The sequence below is a fragment of the Anguilla rostrata genome, chromosome 3 (assembly GCF_018555375.3).
Source record: "Anguilla rostrata isolate EN2019 chromosome 3, ASM1855537v3, whole genome shotgun sequence".
Taxonomy (NCBI): domain Eukaryota; kingdom Metazoa; phylum Chordata; class Actinopteri; order Anguilliformes; family Anguillidae; genus Anguilla; species Anguilla rostrata.
Window position 1 is genome coordinate 19,881,845 of NC_057935.1, and position 14,124 is coordinate 19,895,968.

The 14,124-nt window shown below is 38.8% G+C and overlaps 1 protein-coding gene and 1 long non-coding RNA gene across 3 annotated transcripts in view; one reads left to right on the forward strand and one right to left on the reverse strand.

Moving 5' to 3' along the window:
* The window catches only part of LOC135250416 (uncharacterized), an 18,196-nt gene continuing 4,072 nt past the window's right edge, over positions 1-14,124 (reverse strand). Inside the window, exons 2-3 of the long non-coding RNA XR_010328926.1 lie at positions 2,934-3,071; positions 1-1,591 (exon numbers count right to left, since the gene is read on the reverse strand). This is a non-coding gene — a long non-coding RNA (uncharacterized LOC135250416). The remainder of the gene's footprint in view (positions 1,592-2,933; positions 3,072-14,124) is intronic.
* The window catches only part of kynu (kynureninase), a 19,363-nt gene continuing 18,710 nt past the window's right edge, over positions 13,472-14,124 (forward strand). The window contains exon 1 of one of the 2 annotated variants that reach the window (XM_064326660.1): positions 13,472-13,710. The gene's annotated coding sequence lies outside the window, so the exon portion shown is untranslated. Of the gene's footprint in view, positions 13,711-13,750; positions 14,068-14,124 lie in introns of those variants that run through there. The other variant, XM_064326662.1, reaches the window with a different exon arrangement.

Genomic DNA, 14,124 nt, shown 5'->3' on the forward strand with positions numbered 1-14,124 from the left:
AAACATTTATTGATACTAAAAAAAAAAATCTAAAAATCAAAGAGTCAAAACTGCCTCTTTTAAAATGATCTATGCAGAGCTTCTCACAGTGCACACATTCTACAGTGGTAACCTCTGCAAAACAATAGATTAAGCATCAAAAAATAAAGAGGAACTTAACAATAACCTTACACTTTAAATTTGATTGACAAACTCCCTCATTTAAAATGTAATATTTAATTGAATCCTAATTATAATTGATCTATGGAAATGTTACAAAATAATTGCCACTCCATCTACAGCCTGTGCCATTTCACCTCTCTTAATTTACACTTTCTGTGGCTGCTCAGAATAATTACCATGGCTTAACTGAAGCTGATTTGCATTATCTGTTTACAAAAGGGTGGATACAGAAAACTATCCATTAATTTCACTAATGAAAGTAAAGAGTTACCCAAATTCATAGGCTTTAGGGCAGTAGTAACCAACCTTGTTCCTGGAGATCTACCATCCTGTAGGTTTTCATTTCAACTCTAATTTGGCACACCTGACTCTACTAATGAGCAGCTCAACAAGGTCTCCAGCTGGTAAATGTGGTGTGCTTTGTTATGTTTGGAATGAACCTATGAGATGGTAGATCTCTAGGCGCAGGGCTGGTTACCACAGCTATAGGGCTTGTACAACAGTGATTTCCCAATATAAAGCTTACAGAACTTTTGAAGCTACAATCTAATTCCAGAGAAGTATCAAATACCATAAATACCTACTTAAAAAAAATAAATAAACATAACAGATATACAAGGTATGACGCTCCTTTTAAAATATATGCAGCATGGATATAAACAGTACATGCAATATTTAATTTTCCTTTCTTATACTGTCTGTGCAGCAAGCATCACCATGTGTTTCAAGTGTGCACGATATAAATGTAAATACACAGTTGCAACATGTTAGTTATTTCCCAGATATTTAGATGCACATTTCTTTGAATTAATTTTCTTTGCTTGTAAAACATGTAGGCTTTGGCTGTTCTGTCCAGCCCCTGTCCTTTCTATGAACATAGACCGTTCACCCAGTTAACTGCAAGGAGAAATATGACCCCTATGAATATATTATTATCTCGATAGCAGGAGGCCAGCCTCATCATTATACCCACTGGTGGGTTTCTCCACTTGCGCTTCAAAGCAGGCTTGCGCTCATTGCATAATCACTTTGGGGAAATAAATCAATAATTCAATATAAGTCAATAATTAAGCCTAATGCCGAAATTCTTTATGCATATGAACAGCGTTTTACGGACCCGCCAAGCGCATGCAGCTAACCAGGCGGCATCTTCACTTGCATTGTCGGTTTTTCCCACTTACACTCACGAAGGGAAATAGCCGGGTTTTTAAAAAAATTCCGAGCTCCAGCCGAGGCGGCAGCCAGGCTCATGAATATTCACGAGCCTCCGTGGAAACGACCGCCCTGCAGGTGCCATATTAAGCGCTTCTAATTCCATTTCTGTGTCCTCGTTCCTATTGTGAGGTCGGCGCCGGAGGTGCGATCGGGGGGGGTTCGTGCTCCAAACGCGGCTATTCATCAACCCCTCTGCCACCTTGTCCACCACACTCTACCAAAGGAGAGAAAATAAAGGTGCTTTGGCTTCCCACGAGTTGAACACCTCAAGCAAGCTGTTTTTGGGCCCTTGATTTGAGCAGAAATGATGCATGTCTGATATACTGTAGTGACAAGTACTGACTGCACTAAGATAGGATAGGGAAAGTATGAAGAGTGTGACATGCTAGATTCAATCTAAAACCCAAATAAATTAATTAATTAATTAAACACACACACGCATTAATGATCTTGCCAAATCTCAGCATTGCTGTGTGCCTTGGTCTAGCTTTGGAGCTTGAGAGTCAAATGCAAAAAAAATAAAAAAATAAAAAATGGTGAAGTGCTCTCTTGTAATACAAAGGCCCTGTGAATGTAATCTTTAATCTTGCATAATGACACTAGGAAACAGCACTGCACATATGCTGATTAGTTGATAAATCACAGAGACAACCCAAGTGTATGAAAATGAGAGACATTACTCAGTACTGAAAAAATTAATGTTTTCTTTTTTTTCCAGAGTAAACATTGCATTTTACATTTCATTACTCAAGGAAAAAAACAACTCTACTTCTGTCATGTTCATGAATAGTGTTTGTATTACCAGCTGGAGAAGTAATACATTTCATAATAAATAATCATAATAATGCACTGTGACAATATTCTTCATCTTCAGAGGTAAAAGGGGCAAACGCCATCAAAGCACTTGTTCTGAGAGGCTGTGGTGGTGGTCTTGTGGGAGTTAACACGCTGCGTGTACACAGTGCACGCTGTGTAGATTTATTTTATTTTGGGGGGGGTGGGGGGGGCGGGTTGGTTTGACATGAAGAAAGCCCTTATAGGAAATTAGGTCAAACAACTTCAAATGCACTGTGGAGCCAACCTCAAGGTCCAAGGAGCACATTAACGCATTTCAACTGTGAAATTAATGAGTTCTCGCTACTCACTGCAGATCAGTTTCAGTTCATATGGAACACTTGATCAATTTAAACAAGGCTTGCGATATGAAAACAAGAAAACAAATATCTGTTGTTGTATTCCTTGTTATAATCATTTTAGATTGTATTTATTTTTCTGTTTATTCACTCCTCTTAAATTTCAAAAAGAAACTCTCTGCAGGTCCTGAAGAAAAAAAAAATCTAAGCTGATAAATGCAGGCTGGTACATAAACTGACACATAAACATGGTTTATGCATGGTGCATAAACTGCTCTGTGTGTGGAATGATGCCAGAGATGGCACGCTGAAAGAAGTTGTTTCCGTCGCTTTTGATTTCAGGGCTTCAAGCAGATGTACCGTTTGCCTGTCTCCTTTATACCATTGCATAAAAAGATTACATTTTTAGATTACATTTCCTACCTGCTGTCTCTGTTCCAATTGTAGATGAAAGCAACACCCACAGAATTGGAATGCCGCAGACATCAAGACGAGCTCTGTCTCTTTGACGCTTTTATTTAAAGCTGCAGTAACTTTTTTGAAAGATATGAGGGAACCGTCCTGCGTAATCATAGAAATCATAAGCCTCTGTGAGAGAAAAACAGCACCATGCACCATACCCTCAAACTCTGCATTCTAAAACCAAGGATTATCGACCTGAGTTATTTTTATTAAAGGCACACTATGCAGGATTTCTTAACCTGTGTTTACAATCAAAGACGTTTCCTCTATCTTCAACCCCACCCACTCGGCCGAGTAAGCTACCCCACCTAATGTAGGTAGCTGGATAGCTAGAGGTAATTTGACACAGCCCAGTGGTTGATGTGGCAGTCTTCATTTAATTAATTTACAGTATTCCTTCATTCAGCAACAAAAGCAGTCCAGTAACAGATCCAGTCCAACGTTAATCTGGCTCAATGCATCGTTTTACTATGTTTGACACACATACATGTTACATATTTACACAATGTTACACTGAACAGCATTTCCATGATACAGTGAAAAAATCTAGTTGAGATATTTTTCTTTAATTATTTTTTATTGTGAAAGTTGGGTAGAGAGAAAGGGAAATTCAAAGACTTTTGTATATGTGTTATGTTTTTGGAATGTTCTCATATGCCTGAACATAAATGAACTGATAAAGAATTTCCTTTCAAGACAAACTATCCATCTTATTTTTTTTCTCTTTGATAATGTAAATGAACAAGTTTTGATATATTTCATATGTGTCGTCGGTAGAGGTGTAGGTGTCGAGTAGCTCTTCAACCTTGTTCAGTTGGCATGCCTCATCTGCACCCCACACTCTGTGCATGTGTGCATTTAGTTATGTATCTAAAAAGATAAAGTTTAGTAATGTTTTTAATTCACGCATTTCAATATCATAGGTTTAAATATGGTTTAATTAAGCTGATTAAACATGATACATTCGGTCTTGTGCCCTCTTGTGGGTGCCTACCGTTAGCCTATTACTGACTAGGAGATACCTGTATCTCACATACATACAGAACAATAAAGGAACAACAAAGCCAGCTCTTACAGGTGAGAATGGATGAGGCTAGCATGTGTCTGCATCTTTAATACCTATAACTGGCTCTTGTGGAACCAATGAACTTTTTCACTAACTAATTATAGGGGTGGTTAGGGGCTGGGGAGCAAATGTGTCGTCGTCCCCCTCCCCAATGTAAAACTCACTCCTACGCTCCTGGTGTAGGTTTGCTGTACGCATTGTATAATTAAAGCCAGTGCAACATCTTAGATTGAAAACAATCATCTTTAATTGCCTGTCTGCTGGCAGGATATAGGGAAGCCTGCATCTAAGCCTAAAGCATGCAGTTTATTGTAGTTTGTATCGGACACATTATCAAGCAATGGCCAGAAAAGTGGAAGTGAAACAAATGTTTCAGCTAGTAACAGGCAAGGTTTTCAAAATCAAACCATTAAAAAAAAAAACAACTGTTTTCATGTTCACTTGTGACAACTACACATTCATATTTGTTTGATTCATTCATAATATAAAACTAATGTGTCATTAAACAAGATTGAAAAGTTGGCAACGGCCGTGTAATTAGCAAACTTGGCCATGTCACGAGCAGATGATGTTCAGAAGCCCATGGTAGCGCAACACAATTTGCTCCATCCAGCTGCTGTGGGGTGGTTTTAATGTGGCCAGGCCTCCTCAGGTTGCCACTGTATTAGTGACAGCTAGTAGCAGTTAGCCGCAAGGAGAGAGCTGTTGCAGTGCAGAGACCTCATGCATGTGCAGTCATAGCGCATAGCATAGTCATAGAGAACATTCACAAGCAGCAGTGCAGAAAGTTTGTGATTCCAAATTGTTAGCAAATAGGAGCAAAACATACATTTATAAACCCTCACATGGAAACTTACTAGGGAAACTGCCAAAAGACTTTATTTATTATATATACTTTACTCTATTCCTGAGAGAATATTTTAAACACAACCACTCAAAGAAATCAGATCATTACTACACGGATAAAAAATGTTTATTTGGATAAATGTAAAAAAGTTAAATTTTTTATTCAATGCTTTTTTTTTTTTGCAATTGAAAAAATATTTTTTTGGTTCATTTGCTTATATTCTTTTCGTTTTAGCGGTTTAATGGGGACAACCATTGTACAGTATGGCTCAAATTGTCCCGTTTAGAACTTTTAGTAATAAAGGAGAACTCACACTTTTAAGAGTTGTATTTCATAACCAGTATAGATTTGTTTGTTTTGTGTTTCTATTTGTTCTTCATCATCTGAATTTGATTTATGTTTGCCCACATGGTTTGTTTGAATATAAGATTAAAAATAATTGAGCATGTCAGTTAAAAACAGTAAATGTCAATAATCTACTACATGAAAACCTTGTTTCAATTTTCAGAGATAAACATGATTTATGTACCCATGCTTTCGGTAGAAAGTGGATATATTTATGTAAATCACATCTTCAAAAAATAAGAACAACACTTTCATTTTTAAATGTGAACAAGCAGGGGCAACCATTAGCCATATATGCAGTATTGTTTATAACTTAGATAAAAATAATACATATTTAGATTTTTCTCATAGGTTTTAATATTCTTTCATATGTTTTCACATATATTCATTCATTTTATTTCTGTATTGCTTTACAATTTCAATAATGACCTGGATATATTTGACCCAGGCTAAGACTTTGACAGTTGCTAATAAGTTAACAGAGCAAAAGGGCTAAAGAAGCCAATTGTGCCATTTCATTTTTAACCGATTGGCCTCTTGGATGAATCAGCAAGAAATACAATTTGTTTGACTTTTCTGCTCTGCTTAAAGATTTATCATCTTTTCATGAAATTTGAACAAGCTCAACTTTGTTGCTGTAAAATGAAATAGAACTATGTGGCCTAGCCCAAACCATTAACAACAGCCCCAGACCAAGTCGTATAGTGTATTTATAGGTCCCTGATTTTACTGATTTCAAAATTTGACCTCAGACTACAAGACCACTGAACTCTGTTAGAACCAGGATTTGGAATAAGTCTTTAAAGATCTATCACAGGTCAATGGCCTAGTAGGTGAAAGATCAAACTCCTGATAGGGTCACTACAGTTGTTGTCTTTTTGTGAGCTACATATTAAGGATTTAAAAGGGACTCAGACATGCAAGTCAGCTAGAAAGCCTCACTTCTCTGAAAACACTGAGGTGTAGCCTATTATTCATGGCACTGTGGTCTTGGAAAATCAATAAATAAAATAATACCAAATACAGCACTGGAGATGCAATGAAAAACGAAAAAACTGCCAAAAGTTAGTTCATTGTCTATGGTGCAATTTTAGTATGGGTATTTAATTATCAATTTCTTCATTCTGTATAATTATGCAATGAGAATTATACATAACATGGACATTTGCATGTGGTGTTTACAAGGTTAACAAAACAGCTATATGTGCCCACCTGTAGGATCACAAGTAGAAAGTCATGTCTATGATATGCTATCCCATCTCAGGGAAGCCCTGATCAGTTATTGGGCTTATGCACCAAAATGGGGGACAGGGGAAGGTATCAGCACCAGGAATATTTTCCATCTGGCATGGAGTGGTAATATTTGTCTAAATGAACTCTTGGCTAAAGAGAAGCACTTTTTCTGTTATTTTCATTCTGCGGCTCTATATTCAGAACAAAGTAGGCTCAAATTCTTCAGTTATGGGCACAGAGACCCTGGACAGCAATTGGCCATAATAGGATACAGTTAGTTTCCTCCTTTTAAGAGATAGAACAAAGGCAGCCTGCTCACGGGTACATTTTATTTGATAGTTCATGTTTCAGTTTTTACCGCATCTCAGAAAAAAACTAAAAGAAAAAGAAAAAGCAAGCATCTGCAGGTGGGGAATTAATAATTCTGGCTACGACTTGAAGATTTACGCTTAGAAACCAGTTTTCAGTATTATTTATAAGACTAATTACGTTGGAAAAAAAATAGAACGGGGTGAAAACAAAGAGATGACAGCCAATGCATTGCTGTAATTAGACGGTATTTGGAGCCGACTCAATGGGTAAAGCTTGTATTATCGCCACTGATTTGAAACAGCCTTTTATATTACTTCATTGAAAATTGCCTTCGGGTCGTAGGAACTGCTGCTTGTGCAAGAAAGTGCACTTTGGCTCTTTCATCCAAGCTGCCATAAACATTCTGAAAGGAAAAAAAAATGAACAGCCTTTGTTTTTAATGTGAATGTGGTGGTTTGCCAGCTTTTTCCTATTGATGGCCTTGTTCTGTGCTTCCACCTGCACATGCTGCAGTTACCATCTCATTGCTACTTGTCTTAATATGCGAGCTATGCAAATACCACCCTAATGCAGGAAATTGAATCAATTTTTACTGTGTTCTTCAGAACGGAGACAAATACAGAGAATTGGCACATACAACATCCATTTGGCTGGTGACTAGGTGGATAGAAAAATAGTTTTACTAATACATCATTTCTCAGTTCCATAGTTGTTTCTGATTGTTTCTCTGGCCTTGCTATATGTGAAAGAGAGAAAGAGAGAGCGTTCAGTTGGAAGCATTTATTTGTACCGACACCACTCCTGGGACTGATTCCAACAGACCTCAAAAAAAATTAATAAATAAAAAATCCCTGGCAAATGCACAGCGTTATTTCAACAATTCCATCCAAACTAACTTCGTAGAAGCAGCACACACACATGCCCATGGCACTGTTGTGCCAGAGTCCGGACTAATGATGTCTCCCATGTTTATTTTTGGAAAACTTATGTGTGCAGACATCTATATCCCCAGTTCTCGGCTACCAATGATTAGGTGAGACTGGATTGACAATAAAATTGTCATGGGCAAAAACAAGATAATTACATCTTGACTGATACCCCGGTGTGACCCCGCTAGTTTCACCAACCCACACATTCTCATCTTATGTTCACATTAGTATTTATTCATAATGTTTTTGGTTGGCACTGCCACGGACTAGATTTGCTGCCAGAATTTGGGGCCCATCCAAGCAGTGGAGCAGTGACTTAAAAGGATGAGCCAACCAGCAGCCCCCACCCCCAACCCCCCCTTCACAAGTTCAGTATGAGGTGAAAAGTGTATGCCAATTCTCATCTCGTGGGGGGGTGCTCTTTGATAACAAAAAATTGCATTTAAAACTTGATGTCAGTCACAAGATTGCATGCCTCTCCTTCTGGGTTTTTTTATTTATTATTTATTCAGTCCCAGCTGTTTTTCAAAATGGCTCCCGTGCGTTAACGCCGCTGTCACAGCAATCAATGGCGCAGTTGGTCAGGCCCGGGGATGACACCTCATTACCTGCTGTCTGTGTGTATTTGGCCTTGATGCCTTGGCAGGTAATGAGGAGGCATGCAGATGTTTCCATGGCTCTTTCTCTTTTTTTTTCTCTAAAGACTGCGTGGCTCTAATGAGGAAATGAGCTGGAATAATTAGACCACACAGGAATTGTTGTGGTTCCGACCTGGGGCTTCCTGACTCGCACATAATTTGAAAAGTATCTGGCCGAAGCGGAGCCGCTCACTGGAAGACCCGGCTACGGCAGCTGCATCCAAAGGAGGGGGAAAAAATACCCAGACAGCCACTGTTGTTGTACCCTTACGCACTTAACTGGATGCGCATTGCTTCCCTGGCGAAACTGCGTTTGGCCCATTTCCACTGATTAACGCGTTCTCTCTCTCGTTTATATCTCTAATCGCGTGAATTGCTGAGGTGAGTGTTTCGCTAGTTTACCCACCTTTTGTTCCTACCTCTTCAACGGCTAAGAATAGAACGTTGTTGACTCCGTCGGAATTCAAAGCAAATTACAGGATGCTAATTACCATCCAAACAACAAACACATTCTCTGTGATTCTACTGTCCTGCTGTGCATATGAGACAAGGTGCACAATGTAAAGACTTCATATTTAGTTTCCTTTGGTCTATCCTTACGGTATGCAGAAGAGTTTCAGACAAAACCACTCCCTGCCGGTGCTTCACTAGCAGTGGTCTGGCTGCACCGGCCGCGGTTGAACAGTCCTCCGGCTCAGCAGACCCACGCTGACTTTGGGACCTCGTGGAGATGCCATAAATATTTAGTTCAGAAATAATGCATTTCCTTTGTCGTGCACAGTCCTCCCCGAAGACGGCGTGAATGCTGGGGACCCAGCATAGGCTTCTAACGCCAGGGGAAACCGAGCATGCCTTGTTAGCGCCTTTCTGGAGATAACAGGGGAATCGATGACTGACCCCTTCAACGGCAGCTCTCCACGAGAGACAGAAACCATCTCTCAGAGTGCTCTGTCTGCTGAAACACACATATTTTTAACAACCCAGCATCCCACAGCATCCTTTTCCTCATGTGCTCTGGCCTATTATTTATGTGTCTCGCAGATACCTTTAACAAAGTTATGTTCAATCCGATTTAGCTTAATGCTACGCAAACTATCCGTTTACACTATACAGTGGATGTTTATGAAGCACTTAATGTACCTTGCTTAAACCTCCTGTTATGTTCGTGGATCAGTTACATCAGTTATGTTCCTTGGTCAATTTTGGCCCAGTATGGTTCAAACACCTCCTAGCTGTCATAACAACTACCTTACCTACCACCTAGTCAGTGATCAATGACTGCGATTAATGTTTTATGCACTTAACAGTCCATCCAGATATAATCATTTTTCTGATACACCACTCATTTTCATGACTTAACACACATTTTTATGCACCTTACTGATTATATTTTCCACGACAGATACAGAACGCATATGCTTTGTTTTATTATAGAATGTGTGCACTTCCAATATATTTTGTTTGTCTTGATGACTTGACATAACAAACAAAAACATGATCAAAATTGACCCGTGTATTACACATCTAACCAAAAGAGTAAATTGCAGTTTATTTTTACAGCAGAAAATGTTATTTTTAGACAATATCAAAAAATACCATGAACAACATGAACAGTTTTATCCATATATGCAGCCACTGGTAACATTTGATTGATTTTTTTTTTTAAATCAGTGAACAGCACTACTGTATGGATGGATGTAGAAACTGATGGGTTTGCAGCAAGTGACATTTCACTATTATTCTGTGTTTTTTTTATTTTATCCACAAGACATAATAGTTTGTATGTAATTTGCTATGAGCTAAGCAGATGCATGTACACATTCTCACTATATGAATGTGTTTTTTTTAATTTTATTTACAAGCTTTGGATAATGTGTTTGTTACTTGGTATGAGCTAAACAGATGCATGTACACATGATCTCACTATCTATTATTCTATGTTTTCTTATGCACAAGACGTGAATAATGTGTTCGTGATTTGCTATGAGCTAAAGAGATGCATGTACACATAATCCCACGGTCTGTTAATTTATGTTTCTATTTCACAAGCCTGAAATAATGTGTATGTCATTTTCTATTAACTACACCGATGCATGCACACATGATTTTACGGTCTATAATATATGTTTTTAATTTACAAGCCTAGAATAATTTATAGGTGATTTGCTATGAGCTAAATATGTATATGTTGACGAGAAATTCTGCTGCACCACAAGCAAGTTTTTACAACTCCATTATACTTATAAATAGATAATACGTAAAAAGGAAAAGCCAGTGGGCTGGGACAGGGATGTTTGCTAAGCAAGAAAATAATAACAAATTACAGTCCAGCAAGGATCGATCCTCCATCAACATTATAAATGCGAGTGTCACTCTGCATTCTCAACAGCTAGACAGTGGACAACTGGTCTCAAATCGCATAAAAAGAAGCCATTAAATGTCAATGTACTCTGAAACACCTCAGCGCCAAGAACAGAAGTTGTATGGTGGGCTGCAGCATAATAAGCCATTAGAAATCACCCAAGAAAAGGAGGTGAAGGCTTGTGGCAAGACCATTATCTCATTGCCAAGAAATTTGCTTCCATTCAACCCCCTAGGGACATGTCCACTTCATAAACTTTATTGCCCGCACTCTGCTCTTTTAGTACAGAAATGAATTGTGGTAGGTGGCTGGAATTAATAGGGGATTCACTGTTACACTGGGGCAGCGGTGTAGTGTAATGGTTAAGGAATGGGGCATGTAACGTACGGCTACAGGGCTGGTTCCCAGGTAGGTCACTGGGGTGATACTTAACCTCAGTTAATCACCTGAGTTGTGCCAAGGCAAAAAGCCATTATGAGGCTGAGAAATTAGGATCTTCGACTACTCAAAATCAACTTTTTAGAACATCATTACGAAGAAAGAGAGCACTGGTGAGCTCAGTAATGGGAAACCGCCTAACACCTGTCCAGAAGACTTCACAAACAGAACTACAGAGGCTACCCTGCAAGATGGAAAACCACTAGTTAGCCACAAAAACAGGTGAGCAGGTTACAGTTTACTAAGAACCTAGAAGAGCTTGCAGAGTTCTGGAACAAGGTCTTGTGGACAGATGAGTCCAATATTCACTTGTATCAGAACTGCCCGAGAACCAAAGCACCCACCCCACGCCAAAAGATCTAAGTGACTTTGAAAGAGGATTCATTATTGGGGCACGGATGGCAGCAGCTTCAGTCAGTGCTCAACTGGTTAGTGTTTCAAGAGGAACAGTGACTGTGAGTGACATCTGCATTTTGATCTGTTGGAAAGACAACAGTAAATAGGGTTGGAAAATGGGGTTGAAAGCACACATTCAATAACCATGATGCTTGTGCATTAGTAGAACAGAAGATCAACTCTTTTTCTGGTGAGAATGTCAATGCAGGACATGATCAAACAAGAAAAGTCAGCAAGAAAAGTCGATTGACAATTATGTAGATAGGAATATCATAAAAGGGTTACAGTGCCTAACCCCTCGTGCAAAGACAAATGCACATTTGAGAGTTCAGTTGTGCAAAGCCATACAGGTTTTTTTGGTATTGTTTGGGTCCAATTGTCCCCTTAGCGGGAACCCCTCGGTGCAAATCAATACAAAGTTATTCTGAGTGATCACCTTTATCCTATGACTAAACATTTCTATCCCGATATAGTCTCTTCCAGGATGAAAATGGCCTCATCCACAGGGCACAAGGGGTCACTGAATAGTTTCACAAGTATGAAAATTATGTGAATCATATGCCATGGCCTTCGCAGTCACCAGATCAAAACTGTGTGTGTGTGTGTGTGTGTGTGTATATATATATACACACACACACACACTGTGTATGTCACAAAAGTAATAGAACACACATGGCTCTAGTATCAAGGGCTGTTCGGTCACTACAGCATTCGAGTGAGAAGGCAGCTGGGGTGGTGTCTTCCATATTCCTGGTAATTTCAAGGGGGGTGATTTTGCCTGTAATAGATGGAAAAATCGATCCAGCTTACAGAACAGCAGTTTTCTGGGTAATGAATGCAGCCAAATTACTTTGTAGAATTTGGCTGCATTCATTGGATTATCAAGTGAATTTCTTCTTGTTTTTTCAGTTTTTTTTGTGTGGATAAGATGGAGTTTTTATCCACAATGCGATTTTAGCTTACTCGAAGTGTAACATCATTTTTAACACATTCTAACATTATATTATTAAATCCCTCTACAACCCATTAAGCTACTACCTCAACTTGGCAAACTGCTTTTCGTTATACATGTATACAGTACATGCAATGCAAATGCATTTTCAAGCACATTTTAATCCAAGAAGATTTAAACAACCTCATCATTACTGGCAAATGCAATCCTGTCTGCTGTACAGTGCATGTACAGTCTACAATGTACAGTGCATAAAAGGTGCAATAATTATCAATACAACTCTTTTGAGCTTGCTTAATTTGTTTGGGAATGGCTCCTATTTAATTTCATTTCTGTTAAAATTCACTATGGTCTACCTTTGTAATACACGTATAAACTTTTTGTAAATACATTGTCTAAACCTTTGTATAAAGCTACATTACCCATAGTAAGTCTCACTCTGCTTCTCTCGGAAGAGCACATCACTGTCTTTTTCATGATGTTTGTTTTCATCTTTTGTAGGCTATAAAATATCCATTGGTCCTGTCTGGCCCTTTTAAAAGTGACTGACTGACAGGTAACCACTACTTCAGCTGAATATTGATCTCAGGCCCTTTGGCAATGGTGTTAACTATGGGGCTGATGTCTCTCTCTCCTTCTCCTTTTCTTGTCTGCTACAGATTGGGGTTCTGCTGTCCCCGATGGTTTGATAGGCTTTCTCCTCTACTGCGCTCCCTCTGAGAGTAGAGAGACGGGAGGGATTCGGCCAAGTCTTTGGCCCCTCACAGCAAACAAATCCCCTTCTTTCACACACTGCCACCAAAATAAATATGCCACATGCTCACTACAACTGACACAGTTTCTTCAGAATATCTTCTCGACAGCCTAAGCTTAAAAATGTCTTGTTTTGTTCGTTTCCGAATATGTTGTGCAATTCCGAATATGTACGTACTGATGTCATAAATATGTAAATTGACGCATGACGTTTTTCAGCGGCTTTTTGAGAGTGGGTTACCTACTTTCCCTGTGCGAGAAAAGTGGGCAACACTTGCTAACACTGTTGCACTAAGCGAGAAGGGTTAGCGGGCGTTACGTTTAAATACACATACAGTAGGATTTACTTTCGCTCTCTTGCCAATTGGAAGGGAACAGAAAAGGATATCACGCGCTTCTTTCACCCCCGAGGAAAATACTAATACTACTAGCTTATTCTACTACTAATATAACAACCACAGAGTGACGTAAGTATTCTGAATTTTGCCTTCCTGTAAAATAGGTACAGGTAGTCGAGTTTCCCCATTGCGAGTTTTTAATTTGCTTGTAGAAACTCGGTTTAAACTGACGGGGAGTTTACATCTCAATTTTGTAATTTAACATTCTTTACCAATTGCAAAAAAGATGCACGTATTGATGGAATCAAACGAACTTTAGCGGTTAACCTGTTTTAATCTTCGTCAGGTATCTATTAATTCACTATATAACAAAGTTATGTTAAACGTGTCTTTCGTTTTAAAATCGTACTTTTGAAGTAAACCGCCAGTTTGAAAATTGCGTAACGCGCACCAACTCTTCTGTTCTGAACAGGAACGAAATTGAAGGTAACGAATATTGTAAACTTAAATTTGAATAGTGTAAACTTAAATGTAACGTGTTCA